Source organism: Camelus bactrianus, chromosome 13 (genome assembly GCF_048773025.1).
Source record: "Camelus bactrianus isolate YW-2024 breed Bactrian camel chromosome 13, ASM4877302v1, whole genome shotgun sequence".
Classification (NCBI taxonomy): domain Eukaryota; kingdom Metazoa; phylum Chordata; class Mammalia; order Artiodactyla; family Camelidae; genus Camelus; species Camelus bactrianus.
In genome coordinates this window covers 38,897,365-38,913,559 of record NC_133551.1, presented here as the reverse complement: position 1 = coordinate 38,913,559, position 16,195 = coordinate 38,897,365, and the positions used below count along the sequence as shown (strand labels likewise).

The following is a 16,195-nucleotide window of genomic DNA, read 5'->3' as shown; positions in this document are numbered from 1 at the left end:
GTTGTAGCGAGAAGAGGAACATGGAAGCAAAGGAGTCAGTGAATTGCCACAAACAGGTCTTTGGTTGGGTGGATTTATGAGGATTCCTGTGATGCTGTTAGAGCTTGAGAGGAAAGAAAAGGCCTAGATGGGCTTTTATGACTGTGAGTCATGTGACGTTCTACAACCTCAAAGCCTTTACAGCTGGGAAGCAGATAAAGTCCCTTGGGCCTGAATGAAGAAAACTTATCTAAAGTTACGCATTAATCTTACCCTCCACCTATCTTGACAGACGCCTCAACTACTCTATCTCCAAAGCCAGAAAAGGACAAAAGAGCTGGGGCAGAGGAAAGCACTAACATTTAATAAATGCTCTTTTGTGCCATCTAAATATAAGTCAGTAGATTTTAAAATGCCAAATGATAAAGATTATAAAAGCACTTCCTATAGCATGACACTACTATAGGCCGGTAAGTTTAGGAAGAATGATGAAGTCACAAAAAAATTACTTTATTGGCTTTAACACACTTACCTGTGCTTCAGACCCCCAAATAACCATCTTCTATAAGTTAAATAAACATTTGTTGATACCCAAAAACAAAACAAAAAAAATCAAATTCTCAAAATGGTCCTAATTACTTGATGACCCAGTCTTTGTTGGCCTTCAGGATAGCCTACAATTAACGCAATTAATGATGACATATAGAAAAAAATTTAAACTTTCTCAATATTACAAAATAGCATTTTCTTGTGCATGCAGCTGGTTCGCAAGCTTCATGAACTTTCTCATAAGTTTATTCCAAAACTGTCCAGGGAAAGCCAATAATTGAACATTTTTAGAGAAGGTGAGTTGAGCAATTTGCTTTTAAGCTCATGACACACTACTCACTTACTTTTTGGAAGCCTTCAGATATGCATCCAAATTTCTGTGGCAAATTTTCTGGTCTCAGTTTTTCAAGCACCTTGAAATAAGTTCAGTAACACTGAGGCTTCATAGATGCCAAAAACTGCAGTTGAAACAAACAAACAAACAAACACACACACACACAACTTATGTTGAGAAGAATGAATCTCTCCCAAAAGGCAGAACATTTCCTTTATCATGATTCTCCATTCCTTGCTTGCTCTCCTCTTCTCCTGAGAGAACTCATTTGATGTTAAGTTTATCAAGAGGAAAGGCTCAGAAGGGAGATCATATTAAAACTTGCTGGGGATAAAATGCATTTATTTTTACAACAAGGCTTCCATTTTCCATCCCAGATTCCTTCTGACTGCTCAAGTGCCAACTGGACTGGTAGCTGGCTGCTTGTGTGTTTCAGAGTCCAACAGAAACTGTTTTTATGGCAGTATTTTGGTCTTATCCTGATATGTTACTTGCCAAGAGCTATTCACCCAGACTTATCAAACTTAACTTCAAGAAAAACTCCTGCCTAGTAAAAGAATACCACTAGGGATATTATCAAGACAAGGATCTGAGAATTCCTAATTTCACTTTACCATGCACTTGCTAATGTGCACATTAAATGAAAAAAAATACAATTATAGATATTCAATGTTTTCCTCTGTTCAACAAATACACTGCTTTATCAGTGTTAAATATCTCAATGGATAAATACCACTTGTAAATGTATGTTTTTAACCCCCCTTTTTAGAGGCTTCTTGGCATTTGCTAACTCAGGAATATAAGGCTTGCCTCCCTCTTCTCTAACAAGTGTCTGGGTTGCCTCTCCCCTTCCTGTTTATCAGTAGACCCCCCTCCTCCCAGAGAGCACAAGGAGGAGAGCTTAGTTTGAACCTGTATATAACCGAAAGCCTATGAGTTTGATACATTAAAAAGCTGGATATAAAAACAGATAAAAAATAAATTTCTACTGTATAGCATAGAGAACTATATTCAATATCTTGTAGTCATCTATAGTGAAAAAGAATATGAAAACAAATATATGTATGTCTATGTATGATTGAAACATTATGCTGTACACCAAAGATTGACATATTGTAACCGACACATTGTAACTGACTATACTTTATTACTTCAATTAAAAAAAATAAGAAGAGCAAGAGTGTTTGGCTGTTGACTAGTTAGTAGCCCCAGCTTCCTTTCTGTATTGTAGCGTTTGCCCTGCAACGTCATATTAATTGTGAATCTGTATCAGAATTCCATGACAACAATCCTCTGACGGGCAGAAAGGAGATGATTCTGCTTCCCTTCCTTCATCCTTCCCATTTGCTCTGTGTTCACTCATTATTAGTTTGATAAACCTCACACAGATTCACCAAATGAGATAAAATACGTGCAAGCAAAGACACATAGAGTCTCAACCAAACCATATTTCATTGAATCACCCCCAGATCACCTTCCCAGCATGAGATGTTTGACTTGTTTGTTGGGGTCTTTGTTTTCCTATCAAGGAGCCTAAGTGATTGATCGGGTTTTGCTAAGAAAGTCTATCTTTTTAGAGTCTAAATTTCCTTATGACCTAAATAGTCCTTTGCTTTATTTGTCAATTTTACTTTTAAAAAGGAAACACTCCTGCAAGTCCACAGGACTTTGACACTGCAGTGGATTTGAGGGTGAAGGAACCCATAGGCTGAGACTATGTTTTTGAAGCAGGATGGAGGATGGTGATGGGGTTGGGTAATGGAAGCTGTTTATTTACCACCAGCTGCCTCCAGCTGTGACATCCTGCTAGGTTATGGAATAAAAGCACAGTAAATAAACACCCCAAGGAGACACGCTGGAGCACAGCACACATGGAAATCCATCTCCTCACAAATCCTGGAAAAATATGTACTCAGTGATTGAGCATGTCCAAAATAAACCATCCCCAGCCAACGATTTGGAATGATTTCCATGTTGCTGCCCCGGGAGTGATTGAGAGAAATAACCCAGGATCGCTAGGGTCATTATTCTGAGTGGCAAGAACCTATTCTCTGACAACATGAGCTGTCCTTCACCTCTCCTTACAGGGCTGAATCCTATTCATCCTTCAAGACTCAGCAAAGGCATCACCTCCTTGAGGATGTCCTCCCTGACATCTGCCACCAAATTGCTTCCCCAGAGCTTCCCCAGCTCCCAGGCTTCCCCTGTCACAGCATTCATCACGTTACACTGAAGTGATGTACATGGTCTCTGTCTCTCCCGTTAGACTGTAGGAGTTGTTGGAGTCATGGACCACATTCTAGTCAACTTCATATCCCCACAGCTTAGTACAATAGCTGCCTGCGGCTGTTCAGGAAATGTTTGCTTAGCTGAGTACATCCTACTTGGAAGCTTCATTTTTTCTTTTTGGTCCTTAATTGAAAAGAAAAAAAAAAAAAAAGGAAAAATGCTGGAAGAAAACTTAAGCATTAGCTGGAGTCCACAGACCAAAGGCACACAATATCACTACATTTATCCTGTCCATTCCTGCTCCTCAGTGCAGGGATTGCCTTCAGTTTCTCTCTTCTCTATCTTTTCTTTTATCTCCTATTTCCTGGATCCCACGAAGAAAATGTAAATGATCTGGCAGGCCACAAAAGTTAGGAAATACTCATCTCATCCACCTCTTTATTTTACAAAGGAGGAGACTGAGTCTCAGGACATCTATATTCTCAATTCCACCTTTATGTCTCCTTTTCTCTGCTCATTAAATTCTGATCTCTGTGAGAGTTCATGCTTAGTCCTCACTCCACAGAGAGCGGACCATGCCCTTCACTTCATCCTACCCTCAACGAGGAATGTGGATCTAGATCTTGATTCTGAGATAGCGTGTGGCCCACCCTCCTAAGGGATGAAGCTTTCAGAGAGTTTAAAATGTAAAGTGAATATGACCCTGATACTTTCTGGATGACATTTCTTCTCTCTAGTGGCTTGTGAATCAAGTTGAAAGAGAACTGCCTCTCTCACCCCACTCTGAGGTGACTGAAGCCAATTTATAGGCACTGCATACTTTCCAGTAATAATACAAGGTTAGCAATAAAGTCACCTTTGTCGAACACCTACTTTGCACTCTGCCTTTTGCTGGATGTTTTGCATCTGTGATCTCATTTCATTACCGCAAAAAAAAAAACAAAACAAACAAAAAAAAACTACAAGGCAGATATTATTCCCATTTTACAGATGAGAAAGCTGAGGCTCAAAGAGGTTAAATAGCATGCCCCAAATCATACAGCCAATGGGTGGATGAGCCAAGTTTCAAAGCTGGCTCTCTGACTCCAAAGCACACGTTTTGCCTACCACTCAACAGTAAAGACATTAAAGTGAAGGGAAAGTCTTGTTTAGATGCAGCATCTACTTTCGGTACCCCTTTCTAGAAGCTATCGCCTTCCCTCCTCTGCCCCTCTAAAACGTGTCTAGGAAAAAGGTGGTTGCTGGAAAGGTAAAGTGCCCAAACCACAGAACACACAGAGTTGAAACCAGGGATAAGAAACCAGGAGCTTGCTCAAGGAGGAGAACCTAGTGATACAGGAAGACGTTGCAAGGACAGTCAGTCCAGCTCATTCTGCGAACCCAGAGAGCATGGTTCTGCCTGTCGGAAAAGCTTTTAATGGGCTTCTCCCCAGCACTTCAGCTCTTTCCCAGCAGCATCCAAAAAGCACCACTGAACACCTGCCACAGTGCTCTCATCTGGCCTTGAAGGATTGCCCTGTGGGCTCTGCAATTGTTATTGAAACTGTGGAAACTCTGAAACTTCCTGGAAATTGCAGGTTCAGCCATAATGAAGTTACCATTTTAGCCAAACCAAATTAACTTTCCAAACAATATTCCCACTAACCCCAAACAGTACTCCCGCTAGCCCCAAACTCTCCAGACTTTAAAGTACAAAATAATTAAGACCCTGCAAGGCCACTTTGTTCCTTCTCAAACATTCTCTTTTCCTAAAGTCCAACTTCATGGTCAATTTTGAGTCTTTGATTTTCCTGTTTCAAAGAAATAGTTCAGAATCAAATTATGGTTGATTCTGAAGCCAGAAGTTAGAGTTTAACAATGATTCAGCAAAGAGGGTTATTCCAAGAACTTGGTGCCAGGATTATTGTGCCAGGTGACTGCCCCTGCATTTCTTCATTTATCTTCACAACAACCCTGTCAGGTACAATTACACCCCCGTGTTGTGAATGAGTGATAAAGCACACTGCCCGATGCCACTGAGCAGAATGAGTAAGTGGAATTTAAACGCAGGTTTGTTTGGTGGTTTTTTTTTGTTTTTTTGTTTTTTTGGGGTTTTTTTGGTGGTGTGTTTCCTTGTGTGTTGTTTGTTTGTTTGAACTCATTTTACTATTTTAAAGCACTTGCCCAACCTAAGGAAGCAGAGCTACAAAACAATGGGTAGTTTCAGGAAGTAGCAAGATGCCCATCATGGGCACTGAGACATGAAACAGCAAAGGATGTGTGATTCAGTGCACTTTAAATAAGAAACTTCTGGTGAGTAACAGAATTGGGGTCTGGACAGGAAGTCATGGCCAGATCACTGAAAGCCATATTTAGGCACTTGGGTACCAGGCAATGCGGAATGTTTGAGTAGCTTTAAGTAATTAATTCATCATTCTTTCAGCAAATATTTTATGTAGTACCAACTGTGTGCTAAGCCCTGGGGACAAAACTGTAAACAGAACAGATGTTTCCTATCCTCGTTGGATCCACAGTCCAACAGAGACGATGGGTCATTTCCATAAAGAGTGGAAAGTGCCCTGACTGGGGATGAATAAGGTGCTAGAGGAGTATCAGGAAGACCAATGAAGGGAAGTCTTCCCAGGGGAAAGGATGCCTAAGTCAAGACTTAATGGAGAGGAAGCACGGGGAAGGAAGTAGTCAAGGAGATGGTTGGAGTCGGTGGAAAGAGCATGAGTAAGGCAAGAGGTAAGAGCGAGGACGGTGCATCAGAATAACTGGAAGAGGCAGAGTGGCTGATGAGCATGGCTAGAGATGAGGCTGCAAGGGTTGTAGATGAGGCTGCAAGGGTTGTAGATGAGGCTGGAAGGGGCAAGATCAAGAAGCCAGGGAGCGTTAGGAGTAATTCTTACTTTAGAAGACCACTCAGCATGTGGTGACAGCTGGACACGTAAAGCCACTCAACATAGATTCAAACCTCCATGTCTTCAAAAACACCATGAGACTGTGGCTCAAAAAACGGATTCGACCTCCAGAAGCAAGTTTTGTCACCTCTTCCAATCAGAATGCTTTCAGTTGCAAGCAACAGAAATGAAAACTGGCTTAAATATTAAGGAAATGAAATATTTACATAACAGTCTAAGGATAAGGAAAGCATAGCACAATCAAAGTCTCAGAGATAAAATCAAGCTTTTCGGTTTTGTTTTTTTTTTTAACTCTCCAATCAGTCCTCCTCAGCATCGGCCTCATTATACACCTGGTTCCCCTCCCTTTGAAATTGTAAAATAGACGCCGGTAGCACTTGAGTCTCTGTGCCTATTTGTCATTATCTATCAGGAGAGAGAGGCAAAGTCTTTTTCCTCAAGTATGGCACCTAAGCCCTTTCCTTTGTCTGATCATACACACAGGTCACTCCTGGATCACTAGTCATGGGGGGAATGCCATGTGTTTGTTGGCTTAGGTTAATCAAAATCTACCTTTGAAACTGGGAGTGGTGTCAACTTTCCCTGTATCTCATGGTGGTGGAGGATATTGATACCTGAAAAAAAAAAACAAACATGATTACGTTAGGAATAAAATTGAGGAACAGGAGCAGAGTCCATTACACTCCACTTACAAACGGGGTTCCTTTGCTTTGGAACAAGTGACAACAGCCCTGACACCTTGTATCCGTTGCTGGAGCAGACAAGCCTCAGGTCAATCCCCTACCAGTTATCCATTCAACAGTGACAACAACAAAATGGTAACTCTTATCCCCTAACCTGGTAACTTCAATTATATGGAAGTAATTGTGTGCCTAAACAAGCCACACATTGGACATAAGCAGTTCTGGATAAAATAGAAGTTTATTAAACTCATCTTCATATTCACATAAATTTTTTTAAATGACACTATCTAGGCCAAGACCTTTTTCCTTTTTTCCTTCACAGAATAACGTTGAGAATCAATTTCTCCAGCTTAACATCACCAGCCTTGGCAGCAGCTCATATTTGGAATATAAATGATGTCATCTGGTTGGCCTTTTCCCATCACAAACAGTAAATCTCTGAATCTGGAGAGATCTTTTATTTGGTTACACATATTGTACAGCATCAAGGGGTTAGAACACATGTGCTGGAGATTATTAAAATCATCTGGAGGAGAATGGCTTATTATTGGAAAGCCCAGAACTTACGACCCTTTCTTGCCTGGTATCTCCATCAACTCTCCTTTTGCTGCTGCCTTTTCAAAGCAACAATTGCAGTCCATTGGCTTATGATCCTCTGCAGACTGAAGTTTTGCCGGTGCATCATGTTTTTCCTCTTCAAAAAGGTATCCCTAACATACAGATAGAGCAAAGAGGACAGGACTGCAAGTCAGAAAGCCAGCCTCAGCTCAGCGACATGCCAAATACATGGCTCTGGGCAAACCACTTAAACTCTTGTAACTTACTTTCTTCATCTGCAAAATGAAGATGATGATAGCCACCCTCACAGCACTGTTTGAGAGGCACAGTAAACAACTACTGAATACTTGATGACTACTTTATAATTTGCTAAAGTCTTTCAGTTACTTAGCAATGGACTTATACAGGGAAAACGCTCAATAGATGTCTGATGAATGACATGGAACTAGGTGGTAATGCAGTTCAGTGCATTCTAAGTCATCAAGTTATTTCACGTCTCTGAACTTAGTTTTCTCCAGTTATAATGTGCATTCGATTTTAACCTTCCTTTTAGAGTTGTTGTCTAAAAGAATAAACAAAATAACATACATGAAGCGTTAGCACCGTGTCTGGCACACTGCAGGGCTTGCGAAATGAGGTTCCCTTTTCTCCAATCCCCTCCTCTTTAAGAGTCTCACATTTCTCATCCCACAGAATTGTTAACAACACTAACATTCTACCTATTGAAGGATAGAGCTGTGGACCAGAAAGAATAGCAAGGCCAGGCATTGGTCCTGGCTTTCTAACTTTCCCAGTTGTGTGAACTTTTGCAACTTTCTCAGGGCCTCCGCTCTTACATCTGAAAATGAAGGAGCTGGCAGGTCTAAATCTGAAGTACTCAAACATTTTAAATTTACAGATCAAACAACAACAACAACAAAAACAAAGCAATCACAGATCAGAAGCCTCTCATAGAATGGTCAATATTTTGATTTGATAAATAGATATTTTTCAGATAATTGCCACTTACCATAGCAACGTCAAATAAAAGGACAGAGAACACCAGAAAAGAAGGAAGAGCAAAATTTCAGAAGACCTCTGTTTCAGTGGAATGAATTAACTTTCTGAGAAAATTGCTGAGTTGTCCCATTGTCCTCATTTTTCCACAGACTGGTGAAAACTTGTCAGGACCAACAAGAGCCTTTTGAATAGCATCAGGGGACCATGGGTCTGCATCACCTGGAAGATTTCCTCCAGCACGCATGTCCTGTGATTCTCCCATGGTTCCTCCATGGTGAGAAGCTATGGTGTTAAAATAGCTTCTTTGGGTAAAAGTAATAAAAACTATGGGCCACTTCAGAGAAGAAATCAACCCAGTAACTAATTTTTCTGAACTAAATGATCGTGAGTCTAAAGAGGGAGTTTAACTTGGTCAAAATGATCTAAGAGATTAAAGATCCACATATAGGAATGCCCCGAGACCCTTCCTTGTCCCTAACACTAATCCTTCTGTCTTGGGCTTCGCTCTCCACTGACTGTAAAGTGGTGACAACCACACTGGCGCCCACCCCCACCTACATGAAAACATGAGGGAGATGTGAGCAGACCAAACATATCCAAAGTAGTCCCAAGTCAGGCACTGCATTCTCACCCCGAGGGCAACTTTTCTAACAACTGTCCCTCTCCACTCTCAGGCCAAAAAAGATCTCTGAGCTCTACCATGATGCGCTCAAATCCCCTTAAAGAACACCAACTATTGTGTTCCTGAGAGTCTAAAGAGATACTTGCTCATTCATAGTCAGCACTCGCTTTTAACAAGCTTGGTTATTTTGACCAAATTAGAAATAGACAAGCAGGAGAGAAGGAAGAGAAGCTGTTCAGACAGATCTGTGGTTGAGGCTACGCTTGACCTCCCAGAACGAGAGAAAATCAAAACAAACGCACAGATAAAACTGACTCTACCACAACTTTGAACAAGAGTAGGTGTTCGTAACCTTGAATCTAAGTCATCAAGAAAAGTTTAAACTTTATTCTATAACCTTTGGACACTGGTTATAGACTTTCGCCAAACTGGTTGAAGTAGATGCTCAGAGGAGCACAGCTCAGCTGCCAGGCAGGTGGACGCTAATTCTCCGATGACCCAAAATACATGAAGTAGTAACAGGAATAGGAACAACCTTGACTGGTGTTGTATTGTTCTCTGACTCTTGTAAAAAGTGCTCTGTGCTGCCATTTTCTCAGCTACTATTCAGACCAACCTTGTGAGGGAGAAATGATCATTATTATTATCCATCCCCTTCTCCAAATGAGGAAACCGATAAATTCAGCGTGGACAGTAGAGTTAGTCAGCGGCAGGCTAAGCAAACCCAGGGCGTCTGACTCTATGCACTTTTCCCACCCTCTGCTCCTCTGTCATCCTTATAAATAGCTCTAACACTAAGAGGTTCAAAGGAACTTCCTTCTGGTTCTCAGGCCCACGATAAATGCCACTTGCCCTGAGGAGGCGAATAAAGTCCGTGCTCTTTGCTGGCCTATGTGCTAAGTCATTGGCGCCCAGAAATGACCTCCTAAGAGACTACGGGCCTTGTATTTACCACAGAGCAGTGGGTAAATAACTAGTTGGTGTTTTAGTGTTTTGTGGTCACTTAATCTGTTGTGTTCCTTCCCAAGACTCTGAAGGTTTCCTTTTTCAGTTAATTTTTATTTACGTTTCTGAGGTCTGCGTTGTTTGGGGTTTGGTTCATTGGATGTTTTTCTTGGAATGTGTTGCCACTGGCTTCAGGATGTTCCTGCTCTGCTATTTCATGGAATTTTCCCTGAGTGTGGATTGCTATGTATTTCTTCAGGGCAGTGAGCCAAGGCAGTGCTGGTATGTAATCTGTTTCTCTGGCCAGAGGACTTCTTGTCACCCATCCACATGGTGCTTGATTGTATTTCTCCACTGATAATTCCCCTCCCCTCTGCTAATGTGCTGTGACCTTGGAGTTCCGCCATCTTGTGTGTTGTGCATTATTGGCTCTGGATGAGACGAGCCCAGTTGCTTCTGATAGAGATTGTGTCAACTGATTCTCCTAGTTGGTCCTATCAGCCCAGCATTGGAGAAGGAGGTACATGCCAAATGTTATGAGAAGGGTGGAGAAGATCTCATAAGGTTAATGCTACTGACAAAGGGAGTGTGTGATTGAAAACGTCCAGCCCTCCGCACAGCTCTGTGCCCCAGTGGGAGGCAGAGCCAGGGATGCCAGGTGCATTGCAAGCACCACACACTCCCATGACCCTCAGCAAGACTTTCTTCCTTTGTCTTTGACAAGCGCAGGAATGATGTGCCAGAAAAAAGTAAGAATTTGTTCCATATCAGAAAGTTTTGTCCTTTAGATATTTTCTTTGTGGGTAAAAAAAAAAAAAAAAAAAAATGAGAAAGGTCAAATCGTATTTGGTCATTAAAATGGTATGTTTCTCTCTAAGCTTGCAGCCTAATTGAGAGGAAAAGCACACACTGAGACAGTGTTATCCTGGATAAACCCGTTCTTTGGCTGTTTTATTTATTGTACTTCACTTCATTGTTTTGTTTATGTGCTCAGTACCCCTACTCTTTCCACAAAGAATTTGAGATAGCTTACAAAAATATGTCAGTACAAAATAAAATATTCCTAAATCATTGGAAGAAGCAGGGTGAATGGACAATATTACAGACACGCATAGACTAGTGTTTAGAATTTCATGACAAATACCCCAATGTTCATAGCAGCACTATTTACAATAGCCAAGACATGGAAACAGCCTAAATGTCCATTGACAGATGGCTGGATAAAGAAGATGTGGTATATTTATACAATGGAATACTACTCAGCCATAAAAACAATAACATAACACCATTTGCAGCAACTTGGATATCCCTGGAGAATGTCATTCTACGTGAAGTAAGCCAGAAAGAGAAAGAAAAATACCATATGAGATCACTCATATGTGGAATCTAAAAAAAAAAAAAAATGAACATAAATACAAAACAGAAACAGACTCATAGACATAGAATACAAGCTTGTGGTTGCCAGAGGGAGTGAGGTGGGAAGGGACAGACTGGGAGTTTGAAATTTGTAGATACTGACAGGCATATGCAGAATAGATAAACAAGATTATACTGTTCAGCACAGAGAAATATATACAAGATCTGGTGGTATCTCATAGAGAAAAAGAATGTGAAAATGAGTATATGTACGTTCATGTATAATGGAAAAATTGTGCTCTACACTGGAGATTGACACAACATTGTAAACTGACTATAACACAATAAAAAAATTAAAATAAATAAATAAATAAAATTTAGGAAGATTTAGTTTGCTGTTTAGATGTCAGCAGTACAACTTGATTTTTAGGATATAATTGATTAAGTATTATTAATGGAAATAAACATATGGCCATTAAGAAACACAATTAAAATTATAATAATTCCAACTAAAAAAAAATTGTTAAAAGCAATTCACAAAAACGTCTCCCAAAGCCTACTGTTTATCATTTAAATCGTGCGGTGGGTCTCTAATCTGTAGTGTGAGTTGGGTGCATTTAAGAATCTGCACTCACTGGGAAAAAGGGGTGGGAAGGGGTAAACTTGGGAGTTTGAGATTTGCAGATGTTACCAACTATATATAAAAAAAGATAAAAAGCAAATTTCTTCTGTACAGCACAGGGAACTATATTCAATATCTTGTAATAACCTTTAATGAAAATGAATATACGTATATATATGCATGACTGGGACATTATGCTGTACACCAGAAATGGACACATTGTAACTAACCATACTTCAATAAAAAAAAAAGACATCAAAGTACAAGCCATAAAAAAATAAAAGAATTGGCGCCCAATTTATAATTTTAACTTGGAGGTTAGGGGGCCAACTTCAATCCCCACACTGACTCCCCGGCACTGCCATGCAAATGTCCTGCAACCAACCCAGAGAGAGCAAATGTCAAATTCCTCCAAATTAGAGGCCATAACAAAACAGAAAGATAAGAAGCTATGGTCCTGATACAGAGGGAGCAATCCCACTCATCAGGGAGAGAATGACCACTGGTGTTGGTTGGGTTGGCAAAGTCACTTCCAACAGCTGCCAAAGAGATAAGAAAAATAACACTGTCATTTGTAACAACAACACTCACTTCTTGTGCCTACCAGGTACCAGGCACACTCTACATTTTATTGCTAATCTTCATAATAAGCCTCTCTGTACACTCTTGATTCTTGTCCCCTTTTTTCAAATGTAGAAACAGAGGCTCAGAGAAGTTTTTCAGATGGCTGTGGCGAGACCATTAACAAGGTACAGAGCTAGCGCCTCAAACGTAAGCCTGTCTAACTCTGAAGTGCACACACCCTCTGCGGGTGTGCTGCTGCTCTGGTACCAGCCAGGTCAACCTGAAAGACTAAGGCTAAGTGAGTAACACTGATACCTCAGGCCAGATTCTGAAGGAACAGCGGAATGTGCTACTGGAGTCTTCCAGGCATCAGAGACGTGTCTATAGTAGCAGGAAACACTGACGGCCTCTGGGGAGGGCGTGCCTGCCAGCCCACTGCCAGGAAAAGGGAAGAGCCTTGAAGGGAGACAGCTGGGACCTCGGAGATTCTTATGACAGGAGAGGCAGGTGTTTCCCACTCCCTTAATTTAGTGGCCCTTTCTTAAGCTTGGGGTGCAAATAATTTTACCAAGCTATCTAAAATGTAAAGGATGAAGTATATAATTAAAAAGAAGTCTCCCTTTCTATTGGTCTGTTTGGATGCCATAACAAGATACCACAGGACTGGGTAGCTTAAACAAGATATTCATTTTTCTCATGGTTCTGTAGACTGGAAAGTCCCAAATCAAGCTGTCGGCAAATTCAGTTCCTGGTGAAAGTTGTCTCCTGGCTTGCAGATGGCTGCCTTGTCACTATGTCCACTTATGGCTTTTCCTTGGTACCTGGGTAGAGAAAGAATGAGCTCTCTGATGTGTCTTCCTATAAGGACACTCATCCTACTGGGTCAGGACCCTAACCTTATGATCTCACTTAACCGTAATCTTTTCCTTAGAGGTCTCACCCCGAAATGTTACAGCAAAGTGTGTTACAGCTCAGTGTTTCAGGAACCCGGATCCTGGTGAGAGACCAAGTGACGCTCAGAGGGTTGGAGAACTCAGGTTTATTACACCGGCAGGCCCAGAGGAGTTAACACTCCAAGCTCTGGACTCCGTCTGTAGGTTTACACAGGCTTTTATAGGCTACGAGTCAAGACTGCAACATTTTGCAACATCATATGCAGAGTAGGTGTTAGAAATGGACCAGTCAGGAGTGAGTTTCAGGAACCAATAGACTCTTACGGGTAAGTTCCGCTTTCCTAGAAGCAAGCTGTCTTGCAGAAATAATACCGCCCAACCAGGGCCCTGCCTGTGGGTCCTGCCGGTCTTTTCATGGGGCTTCCCACCTCACAAATACAGCCACCTTAGGGGTTAGGATGTCAAAATATGAACTTTGGAGGGACACGAGTATGCATTCTATAACATTCTTCTACTCCATACCATCAGTCAGACTGTTTCCTTCTCCAAAGGCAATCATTGTTACCAGTGTCTGAGTATTCTGCCAAAAACATTCTATGTATAACATGTGTTTATACAAATGAAGGGCCATTATGCGCTATGTTCTACAATTTTTTCTCCTATAAGTAGAAGATGGAGACTATCCCGTGTCTACACCTATACCTTTCTGCTTTATTCTGTCTCATGATTGCATAGTATCCCATTAAATTATCATGATTCAATTCAATCAATACCATACTTAAACATGCTAAGTTTGTGTTTAGTCTTGGGCTGTTACAAATAATGCTTTAGTGAGCATCCTTGTACAAACATGTTTGTAAATGTGTTACTATAGCTAAATATCTAGAAACGAAATGTATAGATCAGTGTAAATGCTTTCCAAAATGGACAGATGTTGCCAAATTGTCCTCTAAAAAGATTGTTGCAATTTACATTTTAACATTAAAGAATAATTAACAGCATGGATAAGAACTCCAAAATCACTTTGTGACTGTTAACTCAATAAGCCATTATTATTAATCACCTAAAGAGAAGGAAGAGAAAGTTTGGGAATGTCTCTCCCAGCCTCCTGACTCCACACCTTGAATTCATTTCCTCAAAGATGCCAGAATGCGAATCTGGTGTTGCCACTCCCTGTTCCTTCGCACCACAGGGTGAAACCCCAGCTGGCACACAGGGTCCAGTCAACGTGATTGGTCTCTGCCCACTTCCCTGTGTCATCTCTGACCACCCACTCCCTTCCACAGGTTGGAGCTCTCAGTCAGAGCAAATACATAACATTAGAAATCCTCACGGTCTCTGAACCTCTCATATCTCTGAGCCTTTTCAAATGACATCCATCCTCTCTGTCTTCCCATATTTGTCTTCCCTGCTAAGCTCCTACTTACTCTATAATCTCTCAAATGTCACTTCTGCAGACTTGATTCCTTTTCCCACATGGCCTCAGGCACTCTGTCTTCTATGAAATGACTAAAGTCATGTACATCACATCATAAAACCTTATTACTATAATTTGTGTATGCTTCTCTGAATTCCCATTGGATACTAGAAAGCATATAGGAAAAAAACATAGTTTTCATCTTCTTATTTTTAACACCTCTACTGGGGAATGATTCCTGTACAGCAAATTACACATATTTCAGATGTATAATTTAATGAATTTTGATAGATGTATACACCAATGAAACCACCACCACAATCCAGATAGCTAACATTTCCATCACTCCCCAAGACGTGCAAATTTATCTTCTTATTTTTAATGAACTCATTTAGTCTTTGGAATAACCCTTTGAAGTAGATACTCTTAATATTCTAATTTTACAGATAAGGAAGTTGAGACATAAATGTATAAGGTAAGCTGCCCAGTCACAGAACAGGTAAGTGCAGAGCTGGGACTTGTACCCAAGCATGGTGGCTCCAAAATCCTTGCTATACAGAAATCCTCATCAGAGATGTCTGACTCCCAAGTCTCCTCTTCTTACTCTTTTTCCAGAGTAGGTTCTTCTTGTTCTCTTCTCCCTCAGCCTCCCTATCTCCTCTCCCACGACATCTCAATTTCTTCCTCCCCACAAACTATACTGACGCTCTCCTAATTGTGGAGATTGGTCCAGTCCTTTCTGGCTCCAACCTCAAAACCTTCCTGTTATAACCATCAAAGTACTAAGCACACGAAGGGGCCATCAGCTACTAGGGCCCACCCATCATAGGAAGGAGCAGAGGGTTATAAATAATAATTTTAATATTAATAAAGTATCTTCTTCAGGTTGCCTTCACCAGAAACTAGACTGAACTGAAGCTTAACATACAGGATTATATCCAGGAGTATTTTGGGGATGACATTAATGGACAGGCAGGGGAAAGACACAGAGTTGGGCAGAATGAGAAGCTGAGCTTTGATACACTCCCAACAAAGCCTCAACCGACCCCATGGAGAGTTGTGCAGTTGAGAAGACCTTTCAGAGCTGTACCAGGTTGGGATGAGGTGGCCCAGCCATTGATCAGTCATTGGAAGGAGGCTTCCCCTTGAGAGGAGGTGTGACATTGAGCAAAGTAGTTTTCTTCTTTCTCCAAGGACATTGAGGGCCATCTTCAGTAGCATTCCCTGAAGCTACAGAAGTCAGTCCAGTTCTGAAGGGGTATCTACATGGCCCATTCAAGCATCCACCCAATGACCCATTATTTAAATGCCTAGCATCATGATATTCTAAGCACTGTAGCTTCATTTTCCAGATGGGACAATTAAGGCTTAGCAAGGTAAGGTAAAATAGAAATGATCATATAGATGGTAGCAACTGAACTGGTATTGGAACCCAAGCCTTGCTGAGTGCAAAACCCATGTTCCTTCTTTACATTAAGCTAACATTCTCGGGCACATTATAAATTGTATGACAGCATGTATGTGGTAATCTTTTGAAGACTA

The 16,195-nt window shown here is 41.0% G+C and overlaps 1 long non-coding RNA gene across 1 annotated transcript in view; it reads right to left on the bottom strand.

Annotated features, from left to right (window-relative positions):
- LOC105071664 (uncharacterized) overlaps positions 1–16,195 on the bottom strand; it is a 294,007-nt gene that overhangs the window by 60,898 nt on the left and 216,914 nt on the right. The window contains exons 8-10 of the long non-coding RNA XR_012511253.1: positions 7,245–7,387; positions 6,547–6,608; positions 873–986 (exon numbers count right to left, since the gene is read on the bottom strand). This is a non-coding gene — a long non-coding RNA (uncharacterized LOC105071664). The remainder of the gene's footprint in view (positions 1–872; positions 987–6,546; positions 6,609–7,244; positions 7,388–16,195) is intronic.